The following is a 15,918-nucleotide window of genomic DNA, read 5'->3' as shown; positions in this document are numbered from 1 at the left end:
CAGAGGTTACCGTGAAAGCAGAGTTAAGTTGACGGGAATGTTATGGCGGGGTGGGAGTAGTGGGTCAGCTGACATCAGCTTAGTGATGGGAAAGGTGGTGGTACAGGGGCCTGGAGGGAGGAGTTAGAAGGGCCAGGGTGTGGAAAGCAGAGAGTGCAAGATATTCAAGAGATTACAAAATTCAAGGAGTAAGAAATGGGGCCTAGGTACAAAATATTTCAACCAAATTCTATTATACTTTTCAGTGATCCACAAAGCATTTTGCAAACATCAGTGCTTAAAACACACCCTCCAAGGTGGAGTCAGAAACATCTCTGGGAGTTGCAACCCCAAGCGGGCTGTAGCAATATGTCTATTCACAATGACTAATTCCTTAATGGCTTGTGCCTTAGTTTCTTCATTTAGAAAAAGGAATTTGATAATATTAGTAACAGGAATTACATTGTCAGTTTTCTATGACATTTAGTAAAATATAGAAAACACATTGTCCTGTACTTAGTATAAAGTCTGTGTTTGATCAATATTAGCTATTCTTATTGGGCTCCCCTGGTGGTTCGGTGGTAAAGAATTAGCCTGCCAATACAGGAGATGCAGGTTTGATCCCTGGGTCAGGAAGATCCCCTGGAGAAGGAAATGGCAACCCACTTGAGTATTCTTGCCTGGAAAATCCTACAGACAGAGGAGCCTGGCGGGCTATAGTCCCTGGGGTTGCAAAAGAGTCAGATATGACTTAGTGACTGAACAGCAACAATGTTATTTTTATTGTTGCATGAAGTGATGTCTGGAAAGATGTTCCATCAACTTATTGACCTATTGACCATGGTTATTTCTACATGTGTGATTTCAAGTAACTTTTACTCTTTTATTCCTTTTCTGTATAATTTGAAATTTTCTAGTACACATGCAATATTTTTAAAAACTATAAAGCTCTTTTTAAAAAAGATTCATATGAAATATTTCAGGATATGTAGTCTAGAGGGATGCAACTCTGCCTGTAACAACTTTTCAAATGATCAAACTGCATAGTTTAACCCTTAGCACTAAAAACTCCATTTCAGAAAAGGGTCTTTGTTTTTCATTTTCACACATGAATGGTCTATAACATGTGTGAGCTTTCTTTTTTTCTTTTTTTTTTAAATTTTATTTTAGTTTTTAACTTTACAATATTGCATTGGTTTTGCCATATATCAAAATGAATCCGCCACAGGTATACATGTGTTCCCCATCCTGAACCCTCCTCCCTCCTCCCTCCCCATACCATCCCTCTGGGTCGTCCCTCAAGAGATCCTCAAAGGTATGAAAAATCTCTTCCATTGTAAATGCTTGGGCTTATGGCTTTGAAATGACAGATTTTATTTTCTGGCTTCTGATTTTCCATCAAATGTTCAAGTAAATTGAAGACAGAAGACCAGCAAACATTCGCCCTGGAGACTGAGCTTCACCAGGACAGAGAAAATACCACTCCACCTTAGTATTCTGAGTTCTTGGCCCAGTGCCGGAGGCACGGTAGGTACTACAGCAAGATTTAAGCTGAATGAATAAGTGAATGAATGAATCCTAAATCCAAGGGTTGAGTTTTTGCTTGGGTAGTGGGGGAGTGACACCTGTTACATATTAAAATTTGAGTAGGAAATTTTAAAAAATTAAGTGCAAGCAAAGTGATTTTACTAGGATCAAACATAAAGCTGAACTTGAAGCAGAAAATCCAGTGACTGTTTATTGAGGGTTTAGGGCACTCCAGGCCTGACGTAAGTGTTGAGGATTCAGTTGTGAAGAGGAGCTTAATTCCAGTGGAGAACATAAACTTTGATCAAGTCATGACATGTGAGAAGAGAGACCCATGAGGGAAAGAGCTGGATGCTCTGGAAGTGTATGTACACTGGGATGGAGGGGCAGGTGGAGTGAAGTGGCAGAGAAAGTTTTTGTAAGGAAGGGACCTTTAAGCTGAGACTCAGGTTGGAGAGAAGGAGTGAGACAGATGAGGAGTGGTGGGCAGGGTGTTTCAGAAGTTACCAAGGTGGAAGGTGAGCACAAGGAGAAGACAGCACAGCCATAAAGCTCCAAGTTGGAGAGTAGCTTGTGACATGTGAAGAACAGAAAGAAGGTTCTGTGTGGGCAAGGTTCGTGTGAGAGTGTTGGTGATGGCAGGGACCTTATCACTTGGGGAGGTGCCATGGTAGAGGGTCTGGAGTTTATTCTAAAAGCAATGGGATGGCCTTGAAGAGCTTTACTTTGAGAGTTACCATAACCTCAACATTTACATTTTCAGCGTGTAGTATCTGTTGGGCGATCAAGGGACTGGAGCAAGGCTGAGTAGAAGCAGCCAATAGTCCAGGTGAGTAATGATAGTGACCTGGACTGGGATTAAACCTGACTATCAGTGGATGGAAGATGTGGAGAGAAGTGGATAGATTTAAAGTATGGTTTGAAGGTAGAACTGATGAATCTTGATGCTAGATTGTGGAAGGATGACTTGATTTAATCCTGACTACTCCGTCCAAACAGGGGGCTTCCTTGGTAGCTCAGTGCTAAAGAATCCACTTGCCAATGCAGGAAGACACGAGTTTTATCCCTGGGTCGGAAGATCCCCTGGAAAGGGAAATGGCAACCCACTCCAGTATTCTTGCCAGGGAAATCCCATGGACAGAGGAAGCTGGTGGGCTGCAGTCCATGAGGGTGCAAGTCAGACAAGACTCACTGACTAAACAATAAAAACAACAACATGTGTCAGGCACTGTCCTAAGAGCCTAACAAGTATCTGTTCATTTAATCCAAATAATAATAACTCTATAAGTTGATATCGCTGTTATCTGCATTTTACAGACGCTGAGACTGAGGTACAGACTGGCTAAGAAACTTGCGCGAGGTCACACTCATAGTAAGCAAGACAGTCTGTGTTCAAACCAGGAACATAGGGTTAGCTTCAGAGTTGTCACTACTATGATTTTGTCCAGTTAAAGAGCATTTGGGAGAAGGAGAAGTTTCTGTCTCCTTCCCATCTCCGCGGTACCATAACACTTCCAGATTTTCACCTGCTGCTCTGGATTTGTGGCCGAGTGCACATGTGGTTTGGCTCATCTGAGACTATGTGTCTGAGGATGAAAACTGAGACTGTAGAACCGGGGAGGTCAGTTGAGTTAACTCAGAGGGCGTTTGCCGTCAAGAGGAACAGATGCTGTTTAAGTCAGGAAGAAATGAGTGTTCACTCCAAGCCTCACTTTAGAAAGCCTCTTTGTTTTATGACTCTGGGTGCAGGCAACCCTTTTAATTTCGTGTTTTGGATTCCAGCCATAGGAGGCCTTCTTTAATGTAGCAGATGGCTGGAGACAGGCAAGCCTGGTTTCTACTCTCTGCATGAAGCAGCCTTCCCTGGAGAGGAATCTCCCAATTATGTTGCTCTGAAAAAAGAGAAGAAGAAAAGATAACTTAAAATGGACACATTAAATTTACACCACACATAAAATAACCACTGCTTTAGGCATCTGCAAACATTTGGAGATCAGGAAACCTTTTGAGAATCTGATGAAAGCTACAGACCTTTGCTGCAGAAGATTTGTATAGAATTTTCTACACAGAAACGTGCATATTCATTCCACGGGGCTCATGGAGTCTCTGATATCCATTCCTGAAGCTTAAAAGTCTCTGGCAGCAAGATTCCTGTGCTTCCAGCAGAGGCAGCTATTACTCTTTTACTTTCCTTTTCCTTTTTTCAGTACATTTTGTATTGATTCTCAATTTTGTGTTGTGATAGTAAAGGGTCTGTGGAATATTAAGGGCTCATTTCACACAAGAATACTCAAATTTTACTGGAAAAAAAATCCTTTCAAGTATTGGGTAAAGTCACTTTAGTGTATTCTCTGGTTGGCACAGAACCTTGGCTTGCTCTGTTAAACACTAACGTGAAGTTTCTTTTGAAAATTGTAACATGATGTTTTTCTCTCTGTGGGATCTTGGGGTATGTCTTTGCACAACATTTCTTTAGAACTTCACTCTTCTCAGCACTTTTCTCAGTTTAGCTCTGCCTTCTGCATTGCTTCCAATATTAAGGATGGAGGGTAGGGCTAATTTGTCCATTGAAGAGCATACAATTTTCAGAACTTGGAAAGACAGGTTTATTGTTTCCCAGACATTGTCGAGAGGGGTCACACAAACTTAGACATTTCTTCCTTTGATGTCCACTTGACATGGCTGTGTGAGAAAGTGAGATGTCTCTGAGGTGGCTACCAGATCCCTTTATGGATTTCTGTGATGTCATTCATTGATCCCTCTACACTGGGCAACTCTTTGGAACATCACCACATTCTTCCGATTCTACTGGAGGTCCACTGGTCATTTAGGGAGAATCTTCTGAGCTACAGCAAAGGGTCAAATTGAGACATATATTAAATATATTGAAACCAAACCCAATTTGCCTCAATTACCATATATTTAAAAATATGGAAAGACTAAGTTAAGTATTCCAGTTCTTCTTGTTTCATATATGCTCTCACATTTCCTAAAAATTACCTCCTTATAAAATTCAGGGTGTGAGTATGTCACTGACCAAATATTTAAGCTGGTTCTTTACATCAAATGAATAATTAACATAGTTATTGGAAAAGTTCAAAGAAAGGGCTCATTTTCTCCCTAAGCATCAACAGAACTAGAAGGAAACTGGGGCTTAAATCAGGGTTGTGAACTTCAGCATGATTGATATTTGGGGCTAGATAATTCTCTCTTGCTTGCTTTCTTTCCTTCTGGCTGCTCTGTCTTCGTCGCTGTGTGTGTTTCTTTCTCTAACTGCGGTGGGCTGAGGCTACTCTTTGCTGTAGTGCTCGGGTTCTCACTGTGCTAGCTTCTCTCATTGGAGCACAAGCTTCAGCAGTTGTGGTACGTGGGTCAGTAGTTGGGGCCCGTGGGCTCCAGCACGCTGGCTCTGTCGTTGTGTCCCACAGGCTTAGTTGCTTTGTGGCATGTGGGATCTTAGTTTTGGGACCAGGGATTGAACCCGTGCCCCCTGCATTGGCAGGTGGATTTTAACCACTGGACCATCAGGGAAGTCCTGGGCCGGATAAGTCTTGGTAGAAGAAAACTGTCCTGCGTATCATAAGAGTGTTTAGATCCCTGGCCACTACAGAGTAGATGTCACCAGCACCACCTTCCTAGATGTGACAACCGAGATTCTTTTCAAATATTGTTAAATGTTCCCTTGGGGTCTTTGGCACCCCTGCTTGAGAAGCACTTGTGTGAGTTTTCCAGTATTAAGCTTCTCTATAAGTAACACAAAATTGAATTTTGAAGCTGCTTCAGTTTGACCTTTCTGGTCAGGTGAACGCTAAACTGAAAAGGCAGTTTGTCTCTTTTGATGCCCCACCAACTATTCTATCGGTTCAGGTTGTCCTGTTCTACATTTGCTTTTAGTCCCTGTCCCCAAAACAGGGACTTCCTATTCCTTTCCTATGGCTCTGACAGGCCTGTTCATTTGCCATCTGATAGTCTTTTTGACTATATAGATCTTTAATGATCTGATTTTTTTATACCCTTTGAATGCTGAGTGCTGTCTTGTCCTTTGGGAGGAGTTTCTCTTCCTGTATTCTATGTTAATATCTCTTTCTATTTAAGACCTAAGCTGAGCCTACACAGCAATTTGGAGAAGTTTGAGTCTCTGGTTGATTTAATCAGTATTTGGACACACAGATCAGGAAGCAAAACTGTTGGCTTTGAGATTAACCTGAGATTGTGAAAGGAATCCTGTAATCACAAATTGTTCTTTACATATGTGCAGTGACTACAAGACAGCAAACAGTTTGTTTTGGGAAGGATTTTACTGCCTGTTTGAAGGGAGGAGTGGCTGAAGTGTACAAAATATTTAAACCACATTTTTATGTCTTATAATGTTCAACAAACCTCTCTGCAAACATTAGTTCTGGGGAAATTTTAAAAAAAGATCCTCCAAGGCAGGGTTATGGGCACTTTTGGGAGTTGTAAAGCCATGCAGGCTCCAGAAATATGTGCTTTCCAAGGGCTGGAAACTTCTGAATTAACAGCAAATAATCAGTGAGTGTGACAAAGAGTTAAAGTACACAGACTTTACTTTCACAAACTTTATGATGTAGTAAAGAGTTTTAAGACATAGACCTGAGATTACAAACTGATGGCCAGCAGGCTGAATCAGGACCACGGATTTGTTTTACTTGGCTTGTACAGGGTTGGAGTCCTGAATGTCTAAGAAAGAAAAAAGAAAGAATGAAAAAAAAGTTGCTACATACATAAAAATGAGATTTTGTATTGAAGTCCAGATTTCCAGCTGTTTTTGAAAAATCAGATCTCCCAAAACTGGGTCCTTATTTCCACATTTCCCCACGGTGACAGTTGGCTAGAGTGAAATAGCAGCTGCCCCCTTTGAACAGAGGAGGCTCTCTCTGGTTCTGCACCCAGGCCCACTACATTCCCTCACCAGGCCTCTGTCCACATTTGAGATGACTATCCTTAATGCAGAGACTTGGACAACATTCACCATGCCTCTTCCCTGTGGAAAAAGCCTGGAGCAAAAGAGCTGCTTCCCATTTAAATTCAGGTGAGATGACCCTGGCTCAGGGCACCAATGCTGGTCAGATCTGGGATGTATTTGAAGGTAGTGTTAGTAAGATTTCATGATGGTTTGGTTTAGAGAATGAGAGAGAGGATTTGAAAATGACTCCAATTTTGATTTTCATTTAGGTTAATTTATTTTTAAAAACAAACCTATACCAGACTATTGGAAAGTCAGCATTGAACTTTTAAAATAAAAACAAAATTATTTAAAAGTTTTTCTTCACTAGTACTCTCCAAATTGCATGCCCTAGATGGTGAGGTGAAGTGAAGTCGCCCAGTCGTGCCCGACTCTTTGCGACCCCATGGATAGTAGCCTGCACCAAGCTCCTCCATCCATGGGATTTTCAAGGCAAGAGTACTGGAGTGGGGTTGCCATTTCCTCCTCCAGGGAATCTTCCCAACCCAGGGATCGAAGCCAGGTCTCTCAGATTGTAGACAGACGCTTTACCGTCTGAGCCACCAAGGAAATCTATGTATTGACACAGATTCTCAGATTTATATTACAAATCATTAACAGTAGCAAAGTTATATCCGACGATATTTTTATTTACACTTCATACAGGACTGGGAAAATCGCCAACTGTCCATGTCGAAAACAATTGTTTTATTTTATTATAATGTGGGTTGATTTGGCTAGTGGAGACTTCCAGTGGCTATCGTGGCGGTGGGAACTAGCCGACTGCCAGTCCTGGGCCCGGCCATGGACGCGAGATGACTCTGGCAGATCGGAAGCTGGAGTTTGCGGGCGCCAAGCCAAGCGCGGAGGCTTCCTCCAGCCGCGGGAGCCAGTCGGCCCTTTCCTCGGTCTGTCCCGCAGCGGTCACTCGGCCGCTTGCGCGCATGCGCCGACCCCGCGGCGTCCTCCCCGGCTCCTTCCCTCCTTCATCCGGGTCCTGGACGAGCGGGCGCCGTGCGCGTGTCCCGCTGCCGAGCTGCTAATAAAGTTGCGCTGAGGAGAAGCGCAGCGACGGCGCCGGGAGAGCGCGCGCCGCCGGCTCGTGAGTGAATGTGGGGCCCCGGGACGGGCGGGCCAGTGAGTGGGACCGTGGGCTGCAGGCTTTGCCCGGACGCGGTTCTGCCCTAGCGGCCGGACTCGGGCCGAGGCGGGGGCGGGCGGAGCGGAAATCACCCGGGCCTGCGGGGCGGGAGGTAGGCCGAGACCCGGCCTGCCGGGGTCCAGGCGGGCGGCGATGGTGCGGCCCGTCCGGCTGCGGAGGCCTTGCCTGCCCCGGGGGCGTCCCGAGGCGGGGCCAACGCTGGCCCTCGTCCGGGCTCCGCCGTTACCACCCGGACTGTGGCGGGAGGCGTTCAGGACGCCCTCGCGGGGATCCCCGGCCCCACTTCTGTCCGGGGGAGCGGTTTGCCCTCCCTTATGCGAGCGCCACCCTCAACACACACCCCTGGTGGGACTGCCGAGCTCGGCCGAGCAGCTTGGTCGGCTACATTGCAAAACCGTCCAGTGGCTTGATGAATCCGTGCCGCCGCCGTCGCTTTGTGTTTCAAAGATAAAGATCCACTCTTATCGGTGGGAATTACACCCCGGGCAGTTGTGACCTGCTGCTGCACTCAGCTGGTAGTTAGACCCGGTTTCTGCCACTTGCCATGCCAGTTTCCATCATTGCAAAGATTTCTTCTACTTTGTGTAAACTTTTGCTGCAAGGATAACGACAAGCAGTATCTGTTTGCCTTCATCATATTCAACCCCTGCTGGGGTCTTTCACTCTAGTGTCAGGGCTCAGATTCATATTCCGTCTGCCCCCTCCCCATGCTCTCCCTCTTTCCTCTCTTCCCCTTTCAGCTGCTGTTATTACGTGGAGTTTGGAGCCTAAGCTTTGAAAACTCCCATGTGGCGCCTGTCTTAAGTCGGAGCATGCTCAGTAGCCAAAACAGATTTTGGTTGCAAAAAAGAACTGGGGCGAGGATAGTCGGGTATTTGGACGTTCGCCCACTTCCTAACAAAATGTTCCAATTCTGGTTTGGATGGCATTGGAGAGTGGAGCTGTAGGCCAGCCCAGAGGTGAGGAATGCCTGAACACCCTGGGCCAGATCTCTATCTTGATTGTAGAGACATTGTTTCCTGACCAGCTGGAGGTCTAGAGAGAGACAGGGGGGAAAGCATTCCTGGCTGCCCGTGCGTTTATATGGGTGTGGTGCTAAGTGTATCTTGTTTACCTTATCTTTCTGTGGAAAAAGTTTTGAAGTTTGGTCGGGTTTGTCACATCATGCCCGTTGCCTAGTACCCCCCCAAAGTGTTCTTATTTAGCAAAAAGACTGGATAGGTGGGAGGTTGTGGCTTGGCCTCACAGAAATTGAGAGGAAGGGATACTGAAGTTGCTGTTTTCAAATTCTTTCGAAAATTCTGTTTCTAAACTTGGGTAGTTAAATTTCCTTAAGGTAGAGCACCCATATTGCCCGCAGTGAATTAGTTTTTAAACTTTAATTTGAAAGCTAAAGGGTTGAAAACCTTAGTCTCAATAAATTAGTAACTTGCCAAGCAGTTTAAAATTGTTCCTAGGTGCCAGTGTTGTGGAAGACAAAAGCTAGAGACAATGTGAACATTATGGATCTGAATACTTTTATGAGTGTGTTCCAAATAAGGAGTTTTTTTTTTTTTTTTTAATAGTTTTAAGGGCTTCCCAGGTGGCTCAGATGGTAAAGAATCTGCCTGCAATGTGGGAGACCCGGGTTCGATCTCTGGGTCAGGAAGATCTCCTGGAGAAGGGAATGGCTACACACTCCAGTATTCTTGCCTGGAGAATTCCATGGACAGAGGAATCTGGTGGGCTATACAGTCCATGGGTTTGCAAAGAGTTGGACATGACTGTATGTTCAACTAACACATGTACACATATAGATCTAAACCAATTATTTTATATTCTTCCTCTTATTGGTACTTTGGTAACTTTTACCCCCCTCTAAGATGAATCCAAGATTACAGAAATACTTAAGAAACAAGTTTAAAGTGTAACTTTCATGAGAGTTGTGTTGATTACGTTTAGATTTTTTAAATTTAACTTTTGCATGATTGTCTCTGTAGCAGCCTCCTTTCTTCCCTCTCTCTACCTTGCTGCTCCCTCAGTGTGCCTTTCCTTTCACATAGCTGCTTTTATCACATAAACTGTACCTATTTATTTTTGTTAATAAAATCCATCTGTCATTTATGCCTCCATTTTTCAGATCATAGACTATAAAAGTTAGATGAACCTTCCCAGCTGACTTTCTTCTTAGATTTTAAATGCATCCAATGATATAGTTAAGAGAACAGTGAACTGGAAAGGAAAAGAGTAAAATATTTTTGTAGGTTCTGTGCAGATTTGGTGGAATTATCTACTTGTCTGGTTCACAGGGTTAGGCGCCACAAAAATGGGTAGATTGGTACGTGCTACATTTCTTTCCCCTCTGGCAAAGTCAGTTTTAATTTCAGTGGGAGACAGTGGCAGAATGTTGTTACTAATGAGGTTTGAATCAGATTGTTTACTGGTTATGTAACATGTTGCTGGGAGTATTATTAAAAGTTGCCTTCTGTATCAAGGTAGAGGCAAGTAAATTCTGCTTACCCTCTTCACTGGGTTTTAATTCTTGGCTGAGCCTGAAGCACATTAGACTATAACCATCATTATACCTGGGTAGCCTGCCTGTTTCCTGTTTTCATCATGAACCCAAACATTATGATTTGCAGTGATGATCTTTTTTGTGCCTTGCGTTAAACGAGGCAGTATGTTTTCTCTTACTTCTGGAAAGAGATTTGTAACTTGGTCAAATCAAAGCTACCAGCTTCTTATCTTTTGAAGACTAGGTAGTAAAATATAAAACTTCTAAAAATTTCTTGGTAACTTGAAATACTATTTATAAAAATCTATTTAATACATATTGTTTTAGTGTTTTTATGTAAAATTTAATGTTACCAGTAGTATGTAGAGTCTGAATAAGAAAACCCTTTTTGTTTGACTTATCAGTGTTTATTATTACCAGATGTATATGTTGACTTAGCTGACTTGAGAACTCTTTAGGGTATAGCTGCCTTTATTCCCCTGATTATCAGTTTTCCCTGTTCTCGTTATTTCTAGAGTGACTGTATTCCTAGTCTGTTCGTGTGCTTCATACTAGCCCAAAGAAGAAACTGAATAGTTTATTTCTTCAAATGTTACAGCTCCCTTAGATCCTATGGGTTTGCTGGTATACTAATAAGGTCAAAGACAATGGAGAAGATTTCCTTTTATAAGGGACAGTCTTATAAAAGCCTGAAGGATGATTCTTATTTCTACCAGTCTGGATATTTTGGAGAAAAGATTATTTGGGAGTAGGACCCAAGAAGACTGCACAGAGGTAGAATGTTTTCCCCACCAAAGATGATGATGAACGTCCTCACAAAGCCTGCCCATGTCTTTTTACACTTTGATTTTCTGCTTCCAAAATTAATAGAACAATAGTAATTGAAACTCTCAGTGCTGGCTTATCCAATACATTGCCATTACCTAGAACTCTGAATCTTAGAGGTACATTTACTACTTGGAAGGTTAAAATATAAAATTCTTTTTTAAAAATTGTTAAAAGCTAGATTGTTGTTGCTGCTGCTAGGTCGCTTCAGTCGTGTCTGACTCTTTGTGACCCCGTAGACGGCAGCCCACCAGGTTCCCCCGTCCCTGGGATTCTCCAGGCAAGAACACTGGAGTGGGTTGCCATTTCCTTCTCCAAGATTGTTGTTAGGACCAACTAGTTTTTCAGTCTCATGTTCTAACATCTTTCAGTGTGTGACAGCTTAGAAAAGATGGGGTAATTACACAGTTACTATTTTTTCGTAAATAATCAGCTAGGTCTTCACTCTGCAGTTTTGATACTTTTTTGCCCTGGGCACCTAGGTGGGGAGATATTTGGCCTTTTTCTATTAGAGAAGTGGTATCAGTGACTTTTCTTTCTGCTTTTATTGTATTTCTAACTTGGTTGTGAAAATATTTTAGAAGAAAGTTTTCTTTATTAGGTGGTTCCATGCGATACTGTAATTGTAATTCGTTTTTGGAAGTCAGTTGTTAAAGTGCCTTTTGTAAATAGGATTTGCTTTTGATTTCTTTGGTATACCAGTCTCTGCTTATAATGTGTATATATATAAATTACAGAATGGTATACTCTGGAAATTTGAAAATGGCCTAATCTGTTGTGAGGTTTAACTGGATTTTTCCTTTTTGATGTCCATATATATTGTTTTGTTATTATTGAAAATAATATTAATAGTAAGAAAAAGACTGGTATCACCTTCCTACTTTTCTTTGAACATAGCAGCTGGAGTCCTATAAACAGTCTTAAACTTTTAAAATTTAACTGTGGTCTCAGAATATGGCTGGTACTTTTTCAAGGCAAGCTTTGTTTTGGTCACTTCTGTTTTCATGATATGTTAGGATCTGCTTGGCATGCTATCTGGTAGACTATAACTTGAGATCTAGTTATTCTGGTTTGTGTGTTTCTAGGAAAAGAGGGGCACTGCAGAACTTTTTCAAAGCTAGTCTTTCATTTTCTTTACCTTCTTCACATCTTTCTGCCCACTCAAGTGAGTAGATGAGCTTATCTGGAAAGTGTCTTCATAAAGATTTGAAGTATATGTTGTGTACACAAGTTAGCACTTTGTACTCCAGAGAGACATTTTGTAACATACTGATTGGGTATCTGCTCTTGGTGATTTTATAATTTAAAGGAAAGCGCTGTAAAGATTGACCAGCTCTGTGTCTATTCCTGTGCCTACAAGCCTATGCAGGTATTCTCAGACACATCTGGTAGCAATGTCAGAAATCTTGCAGGCTCTGTGGGGGTGAGTGATACATCTAGATCAGGCTCTGCTTAATTAGAGGACTTAGAGAAGCAGGTGAGGTTTAAAGAGTGATTAAAAACTGGGAAACAAAAGTCTGGATGTGGGAGATAAAAAAAGACTTGTATGGGCACAGAGAGAGCCTGGGTGAGAGTTCTGTGCTGTGAGAAGGGTCAGCTGGCAGCTGCTCAGCTCCTGAGTGGCTTTGAAATCACTGTGAGAACTTTGGATATCTTTGGAAATTTGGGAACCGTAATTGGGAAAAGTGATGATTTAAGTGTTTCTCTAGGAAAATGATTTTGGTGCTCATGTGACTGTATTTCCTCTTCTTTCTAGATGATCTAGTAAAGAATAGGTTTTCTTAATCTAGGAGAGCTGTGGGGCCAGTTTGTTCTTGGTTTCTTTCTCTTACCTGCTTGCAGTCATGGATGTGGCTTAAACATTTTATAGTGATTATATACCTAGGTCTAGGATTGGTTTGATAGTTGTGGTGACGGATGTCTACTTTTGCTAATACTTGGTGACTAAAGATGTTAGAACCACAGGGGTAAGACACTTGTAAAGCTATACCCCCACCAACCACAAAAAAGTTACCTCTGAATGTGTATAAGCAAGTGACTTTCTCCCATTGTGGATGATTCTAAGGGCCTTGGTTCTCAAACCTACTGCAGAACCTGGGAGGTAGGGCCCTGATGTCAATGAATCTGAATTTTGTGGAATGGTTATGAAGGATTTGTTTCTTTAAAACCCCCATCTGTAATTCTTCTGTATCGGTTTGGTTGAAGTGATGGTGGCTTTGACCCATATGCACATTTGCAAGGGTTAATGTGGTCAGGAGATTTCCTTTTGGCTAACGGTGTTGGGTGAAATTTTTGAATTGGTTTGTTTGCCTTTTATTTTGGATTGAAGCAATCAGAGAGATGTTGGACCAGAAGGTGAAGGAGCTGTTTTTTTTTTAATTTTCCTTTGAATCTGGGGCTGAGCAGTGTGTGTCTAAAAGTCTGTCTATCTCAGGGAGACTATTGAGGGGGGTTTGTGTGTATGTGTTTATGGCAGGTCAGGAGGTTCTACTCAGGTAACTTGAAGTAAGAACAAGACTTGGTTTCTTGACATTAATAACAATTCATTTGAATGGAAACCTGGTTAAGTTTAACAACATTTTCTTCACACATTCATTTTATGTAAAATCATCCTTTAGCTTCCCTATCAGCCTCCCCTAAATCAATCCCATTCTGGTAGCCCAGGTTGACACCTTGGAGTCATTTTTGACTCCTCCATTCTCACATTCCCCTTATCTCTTCCACCAGGAAACCTTTTGTCTCCCAAACATGTGAAACTGTCTGCTTCTCACCACCATGCTGCAGTCATCCTGGTCTGAGCCACCATCATCTCTTACTTAAATTGCTGCAGCACTGAACTGATCTCGGTCTCCCTGCTTTCTACCCTTGCTGCCTCCATCCCCACCCCCTCCCCATTCTGAACATGTGGCCCAGAGTGATTGTTTAATAACGTAAGTCTGAAAATGTCATATCTTCACTCAGAGCTCTTAAATGGGTCTACATTTCACTTATAGTAAAGGCCAAAAGCACTTATATTACTGCATGGCTCTCTTACCTGTTTGACTCCATTCCTGTTTTCCCTTTCTTATGTGCTTATTGTCAGGGTTCGTGGTCTTGTGGTTACTTGAATGTGCCAGACATGCTCCCACTTTGGGATTTGCACATTGCGTGTTGCCTTCGCTTGTACTAGTTTTCCCTGCCTGGCTCACTCTTTGGTGCCTTCTCAGTGAGGCTCAGCCCAGCCACCCTGTTTAAAATTACACCTCTTTCATAGCACTCCTGATCCACCTTCCACTGTTTTATTTTTCTCCATAGCAGTTTTCACCTTACAGCTATCCTGTATCATTCGTTTATTGTACTTTATCTGTCTCCCTCCACTGGAATGCAGGCTTTATGAAGACAAGGATTTTGGTCCACTTTTATTCACTTCTATATTCTCAGCGCCTATACTGTTCAGTTCAGTCACTCAGTCGTGTCCGACTCTTTGTGACCCCATGAACTGCAGCACGCCAGGCTTCCCTGTCCATTACCAACTCCCGGAGCTTACTGAAACTCATGTCCATTGAGTCAGTGATGCCATCCAATCATTTCATCCTCTGTTGCCCCCTTCTCCTCCCACCATCAGTCTTTCGAAACATCAGGGTCTTTTCCAGTGAGTTAGTTTTTCGCATCAGATGGCCAGAGTATTGAAGCTTCAGCATCAGTCCTTCCAATGAATATTCAGGACTGTTTTCCTTTAGGATGGACTGGTTGGATCTCCTTGCAGTCCAAGGGACTCTCAAGAGCCTACTCCAACACCACAGTTCAAAAGCATCAATTCTTTGGTGTTCAGCTTTCTTTATTGTCCAACTCTCACATCCATACATGACTACTGGAAAAACTATAGCTTTGACTAGACGGACTTTTCTTGGCAAAGTAATGCCTCTGCTTTTTAATATGCTGTCTAGGTTGGTCATAGCTTTTCTTCCAGGGAGCAAGTGTCTTCTAATTTCACTGCTGCAGTCACCATCTGCAGTGATTTTGGAGCCCAAGAAAATAAACTCACTGTTTCCATGGTTTCCCCATCTATTTGCATGAAGTGATGGGACCAGATGCCATGATCTTAGTTTTATGAATGTTGGGTTTTAAGCCAACTTGTTCACTCTCCTCTTTCACTTTCATCAAGAGGCTTTTTTGTTCCTCTTCAATTTCTGTCATAAGGGTGGTGTCAAGCACATATCTGAGGTTGTCGATATTTCTCCCAGCAATCTTGATTTCAGCTTGTGCTTCATCCAGCCTGGCATTTCATATGATGTACGCTGTGTATAAGTTAAATAAGCAGGGTGACAGTATACAGTCTTGATATACTCCTTTCCCGATTTGGAACCAGTCTGTTGTTCCATGTCCAGTTGTAACTGTTGCTTCTTGACCTGCATACAGATTTCTCAGGAGGCAGGTCAGGTGGTCTGGTATTCCCATTTCTTGAAGAATTTTCCACAATTTGTTGTCATCCACACAGTCAAAGGCTTTGGTGTAGTCAATAAAGCAGAAATAGATGTTTTTCTGGAACGCTCTTGCTTTTTCAATGATCCAGCAGATGTTGGCAATTTGATCTCTGGTTCCTCTGCCTTTTTTAAATCCAGCTTGAACATCTGAAAGTTCACAGTTCACATACTGCTGAAGCCTGGCTTGGAGTATTTTGAGCATTACTTGGCTAGCACATGAGATGAGTGCCTTGGAAACAAACAGAGATCGTTCTGTCGTTTTTTGAGATTGCATCCAAGTACTGCATTTCTGACTCTTTTGTTGACCATGATGGCTACTCCATTTCTTCTAAGGGATTCCTGCCCACAGTAGTAGATATAATCATCATCTGAGTTAAATTCACCCATTCCAGTCCATTTTAGTTCTCTGATTCCTAGAATGTCGATGTTCACTCTTGCCATCTCCTGTTTGACCACTTCCAATTTGCCTTGATTCATGGACTTAACATTCCAGGTTCCTATGCAG

General features: G+C 42.6%; 1 protein-coding gene across 1 annotated transcript in view; it reads left to right on the top strand.

Annotated features, from left to right (window-relative positions):
• Nucleotides 1-7,391: 7,391 nt before the first annotated feature.
• Nucleotides 7,392-15,918, top strand: part of SMAD5 (SMAD family member 5) — a 62,646-nt gene continuing 54,119 nt past the window's right edge. Inside the window, exon 1 of the mRNA XM_010844478.1 lies at nucleotides 7,392-7,571. The gene's annotated coding sequence lies outside the window, so the exon portion shown is untranslated. The remainder of the gene's footprint in view (nucleotides 7,572-15,918) is intronic.

The sequence above is a fragment of the Bison bison genome, unplaced genomic scaffold (genome assembly GCF_000754665.1).
Source record: "Bison bison bison isolate TAMUID 2011002044 unplaced genomic scaffold, Bison_UMD1.0 scf7180017864203, whole genome shotgun sequence".
Classification (NCBI taxonomy): Eukaryota; Metazoa; Chordata; class Mammalia; order Artiodactyla; family Bovidae; genus Bison; species Bison bison.
This window is presented reverse-complemented; position numbering and strand designations above follow the sequence as displayed.